We start from the raw sequence: 8,797 nt of genomic DNA, 5'->3' as shown, positions 1-8,797 counted from the left end.
AGATAATTAGAAGCCTGTCAACTGTATAGTACTGGTCCATTATATAATAAAATAAAAAATACTTGTTCATTATAAAATGTAAATAACTCTACAAATATTAGCTTAGTCTAGTTTCTTTAAAATTACTTTTTAAGTTACCCTAACAATTTTTCTTTCCCCAGTTAGAGGAGTATGAGTAAAAGTATACATATTATTGCAACTAAAAGAAGATTTAGAATTAGGACAATCACGGGAGTTCCCATCGTGTCTCAGTGGAAACAAGTCTGACTAGCATCCATGAGGATGTGGGTTAAATCCTTGGCCTCACTTAGTGGGTTAAGGATCCGACGTTGCCATGAGCTGTGGTGTAGGTCACAGACGCAGCTTGGATCTGGCATTGCTGTGGCTGTGGCTTAGGCTGACAGCTGCAGCTCCACTTCGACCCCTAGCCTGGGAACCTCCATATGCCTCAGGTACAGCCCTAAAAAGAAAAAAAAAAATTAGGACCATCAGCTGAGACTGTAGAGTTTACCTTTCAGCTAAGAGTGTAGGATATGTAGCAGAGCTGGACCACTAATTAGCTTCCCTACCAAAGAAGCAGTCAGTCATGAGCATGTTCCATGGGTCAGTCTCTCTAGGATAGTTCTGTATCTTGAAGGAAATCTCAGAAGCAGCTCTTAATTCTTTTGCCTCTTCTCACTCTAGAAGCCTGACAGCAAAGAGCCCCAATGGTCCTATGATAGCTGTAAGAATGCTACAAACAGTCTGCAATGAGACAAAGCTTCCATAAAGGATGAAGTTAGTCCTGGGCATAATATCAGAGGTGTTTACAGAATCATTTAAAAAATTTTTCAAAACATGAGTTATTAAGCTGGAAACGTTGAAAAAGAACTCCTCCAAGCCTCTGTGAGCAGCCAGCCAAACTAAAATTTGTAAAACTTGGCTGAAGCTTTTGGCCACTACTCAGAATGTAGATAAGAGCATCTCCGGGGTGCCAAAAGATATTTTCCTGTAGTGATGGAGCTCAGGCTTTGGAGACATCTTTGACACTGGAGGCAGGTGGAGATTCCAAACTGACCCACTATGTCTGGAGTTGCTAATAACATGCTGGATGGAGACCAGGCTCCACAAGTCACCCTCTGGAAGGAGGGAAAGCCACATGCTGATCCAGAAAGATGAACTGCTCTTTGCTGTTGCCCTGAATAGCCTGACCCCAGGGATGGAACTTGATAAGTGAAATTTAGAAGATTTGGCCAGGGCTCATTGTTTGATACCCAGGAGGTGATTTGCTGACTGAAGCAAAAGCTGTAATTGTACCAAACAGAGCATCCCTCCACTTGCTGGAGTTTTGAGCCTGCTCTTTACCCATCAGAAGCAGCAAGCCTGCTAGGAGCCAGGGCTTCCTCCAAAGTAAGGAGCTCTGCCTTGCATCTCTTTTGTTAGCTTTATGCCTAATTTCTTTGAAAGTTTTTGTTTTGTTTTGTTTTGTTTTTTAATGGCCACACCTACAGCATATGGAAGTTCTTGGGCCAGGGATTGAATCCCAGCAGCAGCTGGGACCTAGACTACAGGTGTGGCAAGGGACAAATGTCGGATCCTTTAACCCGCTGTGCCTGCAAGGAGAATGGAAGCTGTGCTGCCACAGCGACCTGAGCTGCTGTGGTGGGATTCTAAACCCACTATGCCACAGCAGGAATTCCCTAATTTCTTTTAAAGTTTTTGATGCTCTTATAAAGATATCTTTTGTGTCTATAACTTTTTCCCTTTATTAATGTAATCAGATTTGTTTTGTTCATGAATTGGAATGTGCAGAGACAAAATAACATAAAGTACAAGCTCTAGAGCTAGTCTGCCTGAGGTTTGAATCCTGACTTGTCCTATTCTAGCTGTATGACTCTGAGCAGGTTAATTACTCTGACTCTGTTAAGGTGGTAATAATAATAATACTTATTTAGGGATTGTTGTAAGATTTTTTTGTCAGAATTATAATATGTAAGTGTATGTGAAAGCTTTTTGCACTGTGCCAAATGTATAGTGAATATCAATATGTGCAATTATTGTTTTGCTGATCCTGTGTATAGCAACATTGCTAAACTCTTATTAACTCTATAAGAGTTTATCTGCAGATGCTAATAGTTTTCTTAAATGTCCTGTCTACAGTTAGGGAAAACATTTTTTTCTTTCCATTCTTTAGTCCTCTTACTTAATTTTCTTGGTTTTGTTGTACTAGCTAAACTAGCACTAGCTAATAGAACTTTCTACAATGATGGAAATATTCAGTAGCTGGGTTGTCCAGTATGGTTGCCATATATGACTGTTTAGCACTTGAAGTATGGCTAGTGAGACACGGGAATTGAATTTTTAATTAAATTTGAAAAACCACCTGTGGCTAGTGGCAACCATATCAAATAGCTGAAGGCCAGACCCTCTGCTACAGTGTAGAGGAATGGTTATAATAGGGGACCTCTTTGCCTTCACAAGGCACTCCTCTGAGTTCACCAGTAAGTATGATATTTGCTGTATACTGAAAAATGCCCTTATTCCTAGTTTACTGAGAGTTTTACCAAGAATTATCATTGAATGCATAAAAGCATTTCTGCATCTATTCAAAGGATTGTAGGGTTTTTCTCCTTTACTTTTATGGTGTGGTGAATTACACTGATAGATTTTTATCTGATGTTAAACCACTCTTGTGTTTCTGGGATGAATCCTCCTTAATCGTGATGCATTTTTAAAATACACTGCTGTACTTGATAATATTTTGTTTAGGATCTTTGCATCTATGGTCATTAGTAATATGAATCTAAAATATTCAGTATTTTGAATATTGTCTTTGGGTGTACACATTGCATCAGGACATGCATTGGGAGTCTTCCCACTTTTTCTGTTCTCTGCAACCGTGTTTATAAAGGGGAGGGAGGCTTCTCTGTTCTTTGAAAGTTGGGAAAATTTCTCATGAAACTGGCTGAACCTGCCCTGGTGGAGAAGAGGACAGGTTTTTCAGATTTCAAATTTAATTCCATGATTATTGGTTTTCTTATTTTTTCTTGAGCTGTTTTTGTTAAGTGAGGTGTTTTTATACTTTTCCATTTCCTCTAGTTTTCAAAGCAGTGCAGTGTTGACCCTAGGCTAATCTTGCTGGGGTCGGGGTGGGCTTATGTAGGGAATGGGTCCCCCCCTTAACACCAGCACCTTGCTTCGAATCTCTGTGGACACAAGATAATGTTGCTACTATCTTTCTCACACCTCTAAGAACAGCCCCTACCTCTGGCCTACTTTATACCGACTTTATTCTAAAGAAAACTCAGGAAGGTCCCGTGGTGAAGGAAAGGCCGGATTGTGGGTTCTCTAATTTTACTTCCCAGTTTTTCCACTACTTCTTGATAAAGAGGCAGTTTAGGTTCTTGGATTTGCAAATCCAGTTTGGAGGCCGGTCTCCTTCCCTGATCTACCTTCTGCCTGGGAAATCTACGTTCAACCTCACCAAAGTGCACTCCGCAAAGGCAGCTCTCGAGCAGCCCCAAATAATTTCTGCGCCAAGAAAGTGGATTCCCCATCCCAAGGCCGGTAGTGGTCCTGCCTCTCCCCAAGGAGGGCTAACTGTGTGGTGCCTCGGGCAGGTGGACCGAAAGCGACATCGAGCGGGTTTGGGGAGCCACGAGCAACAACTACCTTTCGCGCAGGCCAGCCTGCCTGCTGGTTTCGATCCAATCACCCTTGGCCTATATGTCGAATCTCACGAGCGGCGACCAGGTGAGTCCTGGGCTCCCACAAGTTCAAGAACCCACCGGCGCGGATAGGACCTTGTACTTCAGGAAGGACCTTCCCTAGAGGCGCCCAACTCCCGAGGGCGGCTGGAGAGAGCCCGGGGGTCCCAGCGTCCCGCGCGCGCGCTAGGATTTCAAATCCCGCCTTCCGCAGGAAACTGGTGTGGGTGAGGCAGTTTCGTGGCCTTGGGCGGAGGAATCTTTCTGCGAAGCAGGCGATGCTGGCTCAGCACCACAGCAACTGTCTCTGTGAAGCCAAGCGAAGATTTCAGAGCTGGTCCCTGCCGCGGTGTCACCGCAGCAGACAGCCTCGGCGCACTGCATCGCCTGGACGGCTGGTGTCTGTTCGACCGCCACCAGGGGGTGATACGCCCTCACCCTTCCTCCAGGATGCAGCGACTGACGGAGAGGACAGTGGGTCTCAGGCATCCCAAACCCGGAGTCTCAGCTCAGGGTGTCACCTAAGCCAGGCTCATTCCTTCTGCAGATTACAAGGCAGCCCTGGGAAGTCCTGGCTTTTGGACTTACACACCTTGGCCCTCCAAAGGTGGGAGTTCTCAGGCCATCCAAAAATGTTGGAGGGCAATCCCCTTTGGGGCGTTCGAGCTTAATTGATGGACAGTGACTGTGGCCTTTAGGCCACCATAAGGTTCCTGGCAGAGATGGGCTCAAAATCACTGCCAGATTCTAGACAAGGCTGTCACTGACAAAAACAGATTGATGAATCGCCAATTTGAGGGGGGAATCTGAGAGCTGAGGACCAAAGGGATCTTACAGCAGTGGTGATGGCCGGGGTGTACAGGGACACCCCGCCGCCGCCGCCCCCGCCGCCCCCGCCCCGAGGTTACCCAAGCCTGAGAGCTTGAGCCCAGAAGAACAGAGAGAGCAGAACATTCATTGTGAGATCTTTCTCATCAGGTCAATAATGATAGATGTCCTTGACTGGCTGCCTACTAGGAGCCAGCTGGAACTACTACATAACCTCCTTTAGTCCAAACCAGAACCCAGTGAAGTTTGAACTGCTGCTGTCCTTGTGCTGTGGGTGAGGGAACTGAGGCTCAGGAAACTTAGGTTACACCGGAAGTGGCAAAGTTAAGACTGAAACCCAGGTCTGACTGACGCCTAGTCCTCGTGTTTATTCCCTTTGCCATAATAACCGTAATAATCAAAGTTAACTCCACTGAGCATTTAATATCTGCCAAACAGTGCGTGAAATGTTTTTGTAATGCCTTATTTATCCTCATAACAACCCTGTTATTATCACAGTGCCTCATACAGGTGTCCCTCACTTTTCAAAAGTTTGCTTCACATTTACAGATTTGCCATCAGTACTCGTTTTCACTAACAAAGAAATTGGAAGAGGAATTTCACCTTGATGCCAGAAATCAACAGCATTCAGCGTTTGTCTTGCGGAAGCCCTTATAGAGGCAGCACACTCCCCAAACTGCAAGAGTGGCATCACCAAACTTTTTCCCTAGGAACTTTACTCAGTATCTCAGCATCAAGCCACCAAGCTTTGAACTGTGTCTGGGAGCATCTGTGCTTTATCTTGATTTGTTTTGTGCATCCGTTAGCAAGATGTGTCCTAAGGTAATTGCTTTTCCCTTTACACCAGTTCAGCTTACAACATGTTTCATGGGAATGCTCTGCTGTCAGAAGTGGGAGGAAACCTGTATTTATATACATCTTGTAGTTATCATAGTACTCTATTTAATCCTCATCACAACCCTACAAAGTAGGTATTATTATCATCACTCTCATTTTTTTGGTAAATAAATTATACTTTAATTTTAAAAATAACAGGCAAGTATTACTGATAAATATAGATGCAAAAGTTATCAATGAAATACTAGCAAACCAAATTCAACAGTATAGTGACAGGTTCATACACCAGGATCAAATGGAATTTATCCCTGGAATGCAAGGATAATATATCTTATGTAAACCAAATATGCAATGTACCACATTAATAGAATGAAATATGAAAATCATATGATAACCCCAGTAGATGCAGAAGGAATTTATGAAATAATTAAAACATCCTTCCATGATTAAATAAAAAAAACTCAACAAATTTCTGTACAAAGGACATTCCTCAACACAATAAAGGTCATACTGAAAAAATTCACAGCAAACATCCTATTCAATGGTATTAGCACTCATTTTATAGGGAGGTAAACTAAGACATAGAGGACCAAGAAATTTTCCCTCAGTTACACAGCTAATAACCAGAAAAGTTAGATTTGAACCCAGGCAGTCCCACCCCAGGGCTCATCACTAGCTACCATGTTTTCTTGCTCATTCTGTTATAGGCGCTCCACCCCACCTCTTCTCAAGAATTTCATCTGAGGCAAGCTGAGAAGGTGTGAAAACTCCTCAATGCCCTCTAACCAGTGTGGCTGATGTCATCCTTTCAGTCATCTGCGTTATATATTATGCTATGACTTGGTGCAGCCCCACAATTCCTGTACACCGTGGGGATGGAGCTCATGCAGGCCCTATATTCCCATTATGAGGGACCCTCTGCCGAATACACTGGCCTCTTATCCAGTGCATATCAGCTAGGTTAGGAGATTTAGGCAGAAAAATCTTTTTCTTTCTTTTCTTTCCTTTTATTTTTTAAGCACGAATGTCTGTCTGGGTTTATTGCCTCCCCCAGTTACCAGGTGTATAGAAGAGTCCAAATCTAGGCAATAAATATCTGAAAATATCTGAATTGTTGACTCAAGTTCAAGAAGATGAGGTAGGTCACACCCACGTGGAAGTAAGACTACTGCCATTTTGATGAGGTGTTTGAAATGGATTTTGTGAGGTTGTATCTGTATGGTAGAGCCTGATCCAGTTGGCTTTACTCTTACTGTTTCCCAGCAGGGTTCTTAAGGTTTAGTATGTAAAGAGAAAATAAATAAGTAAATAAATACATACATACATACATACCAGAGGTATGCCTTACACTACTTCTCCATCATTATAATCTGTTGGGAACTTGTAATCTTACATTTCTCTATGAAGAAGGTTAGAGCCTGGGTAAACCAGACTCATGACATTTGGCTGCTTCCACGGCATGCCTGTTTGATACCAAATGGACAGTAATTGGAGGTCACCTTTTTTACTTGCTATGATGGACTGCTAAGTAGCCTCACATCTCATAGTACCTATTGTATTGCTGGGAGGCTGGGATGACAGCTTTTTATCAAATGCCAATAGCAAGTGCTTCAGCCTTTTCTGCTATGTGCCAGTGGAAGAAGGATGCTGTCTGGGTGTGTTCTAATGCCCAGTAGAGTCAGCTTCTGATCAGATAATAATGTTAATATGCATTTACCAGTTGCTTTATAAGTACACAAATTATTCTAATGTCTGGTTTATTCCAGTGGTTTCCATGCCATGTTTAGTCTATTCCAATGGTTTCCACCACTATCTTAGGGAATACCTAGGAATCAACCGTAACAGGACAATGGGATCAATTCCAGCTGGTTGCTGTGGGGATCCATCCCAGGGCAGGGAGGGGTGCCGTGGAAGACATGAGGGATGTCTACCCTCATGGAACCTGACATGGCCAAAGATTACTGAACTTTGATTGCTATAATAGAAATGATCATTTCTGCTTAATTTGTCCATTTATTAACTTTGATAAGAGCAGTTTCTCAAGTCTGGTTTTAGAGTCACTGGGGAAATCTAAAATAACTCCATGTACAGGCCACACCCCAGCCTGATTAAATCAGAATGTCTAGAGAATGGAACCCAGATGTCAGTATTTTTCAAAGCCTGTAGGTGATTCTGATGTGCAGCCCTTCCTCATAGTTTTCCCCCTAAACCCCAATAAATGATTCACGGTTCAGAGCATCAACAGTACCAGCCAGGATAGAGGTCTATAAGTTGGGGACACCAAACATTCTTGGAGAGCCTGAATATTGACCTGACTGAATTAAAGGTAGTGAGTTCCAAGATGTTTTCTCAACCCACATCAGAAATTGATTCTATAGGATCATTTAATAAAAAGGAATAGAGACATGTTGAGGGCATTCCAGGATGGAGCAAACTGGCTTCTGATACATGGAGGAGGTTGAGCCTGGGCCCTGGCCCCCAAAGTAATCTGACCTGGTAACCACGTTTAAATTTCCCTTTGGTTATCCTTGAGCTTTAAGAAAATTCACATCCACCAAAGCAGCTTCTGCCTTGCTCTACCTGGTGGGCCCCCTCCCAAGAGGCTCCCACTCCAGGGGGCAAGCCCTGCCCACCAGCGCACCTGCAGCAGTTGCAGTTCAACCACAAGAGGGCACATGAAACCCACACAGGGATACCCCTGGAGCACCTGATTCTGATGAGGGATAGTGGGGGGCAGGTACTGAGCCCCACAAGACACCATCTATATAGGGCCGCTCTTTCAAGGTCAGGAGACACAGCTGATGTACTTAATTAATAAAAAAAAAAAACACAGATAGCTAGGCAAAATGAGACAAAGGAATACTTTCCCAACAAAAGAACAAGACAAAAGCCTCAGAAAAAAAAAAAAAAACTGAACTAAACAAAGATAGGCAATTTACCAGATAAAAGTAATTGTCATAAAGATGCTCACTGAAGAATGGGAGAAGAATGGATGAACTCAGTGAGAACTTCAATAAAGAGAGAGAAAATAAAAAAAAAAAAAAAAAGAACCAATCAGAACTGAAGAACACACAGGGAGTTCCCATCATGGTGCAGTGGTTAATGAATCCGACTGGGAACCATGAGGGTGCGGGTTTGATCCCTGGCCTTGCTCAGGGGCTAAGGACCTGGTGTTGCCATGAGCTGTGGTGTAGGTAGCAGACATGGCTTGGGTCCCGTGTTGCTGTGGTTGTGTGTAGGCTGGTGGCTACAGCTCCAATTAGACCCCTGGCCTGGGAACCTCCATATGCCATGGGAAGTGGCCCTAGAAAAGGAGAAAAAAAAAGACAAAAAAAAAAACAACTGAAGAACACGGGGAGTTCCCTTGTGGTCTAATGGTTGGGATTCAGTACTTTCACCACTGCAGCCTGAGTTCAATGCCTGTTTTGGGAACTGAGATCCCATAT

The 8,797-nt window shown here is 43.5% G+C and overlaps 1 long non-coding RNA gene across 2 annotated transcripts in view; it reads left to right on the top strand.

Annotated features, from left to right (window-relative positions):
• The window catches only part of LOC106510106 (uncharacterized), a 14,371-nt gene extending 7,234 nt beyond the window's left edge, over positions 1 to 7,137 (top strand). The window contains exons 3-4 of one of the 2 annotated variants that reach the window (XR_014843115.1): positions 3,369 to 5,336; positions 6,059 to 7,137. This is a non-coding gene — a long non-coding RNA (uncharacterized LOC106510106). Of the gene's footprint in view, positions 1 to 687; positions 2,734 to 3,368; positions 5,337 to 6,058 lie in introns of those variants that run through there. The other variant, XR_014843116.1, reaches the window with a different exon arrangement.
• Positions 7,138 to 8,797: the final 1,660 nt, after the last annotated feature.

This window comes from Sus scrofa, chromosome 4, assembly GCF_054392235.1.
Source record: "Sus scrofa isolate SSC_HxYL_T2T_F1_AM1 chromosome 4, Sscrofa_HxYL_maternal_Yorkshire_Landrace_v2.0, whole genome shotgun sequence".
NCBI lineage: Eukaryota > Metazoa > Chordata > Mammalia > Artiodactyla > Suidae > Sus > Sus scrofa.
This window is presented reverse-complemented; position numbering and strand designations above follow the sequence as displayed.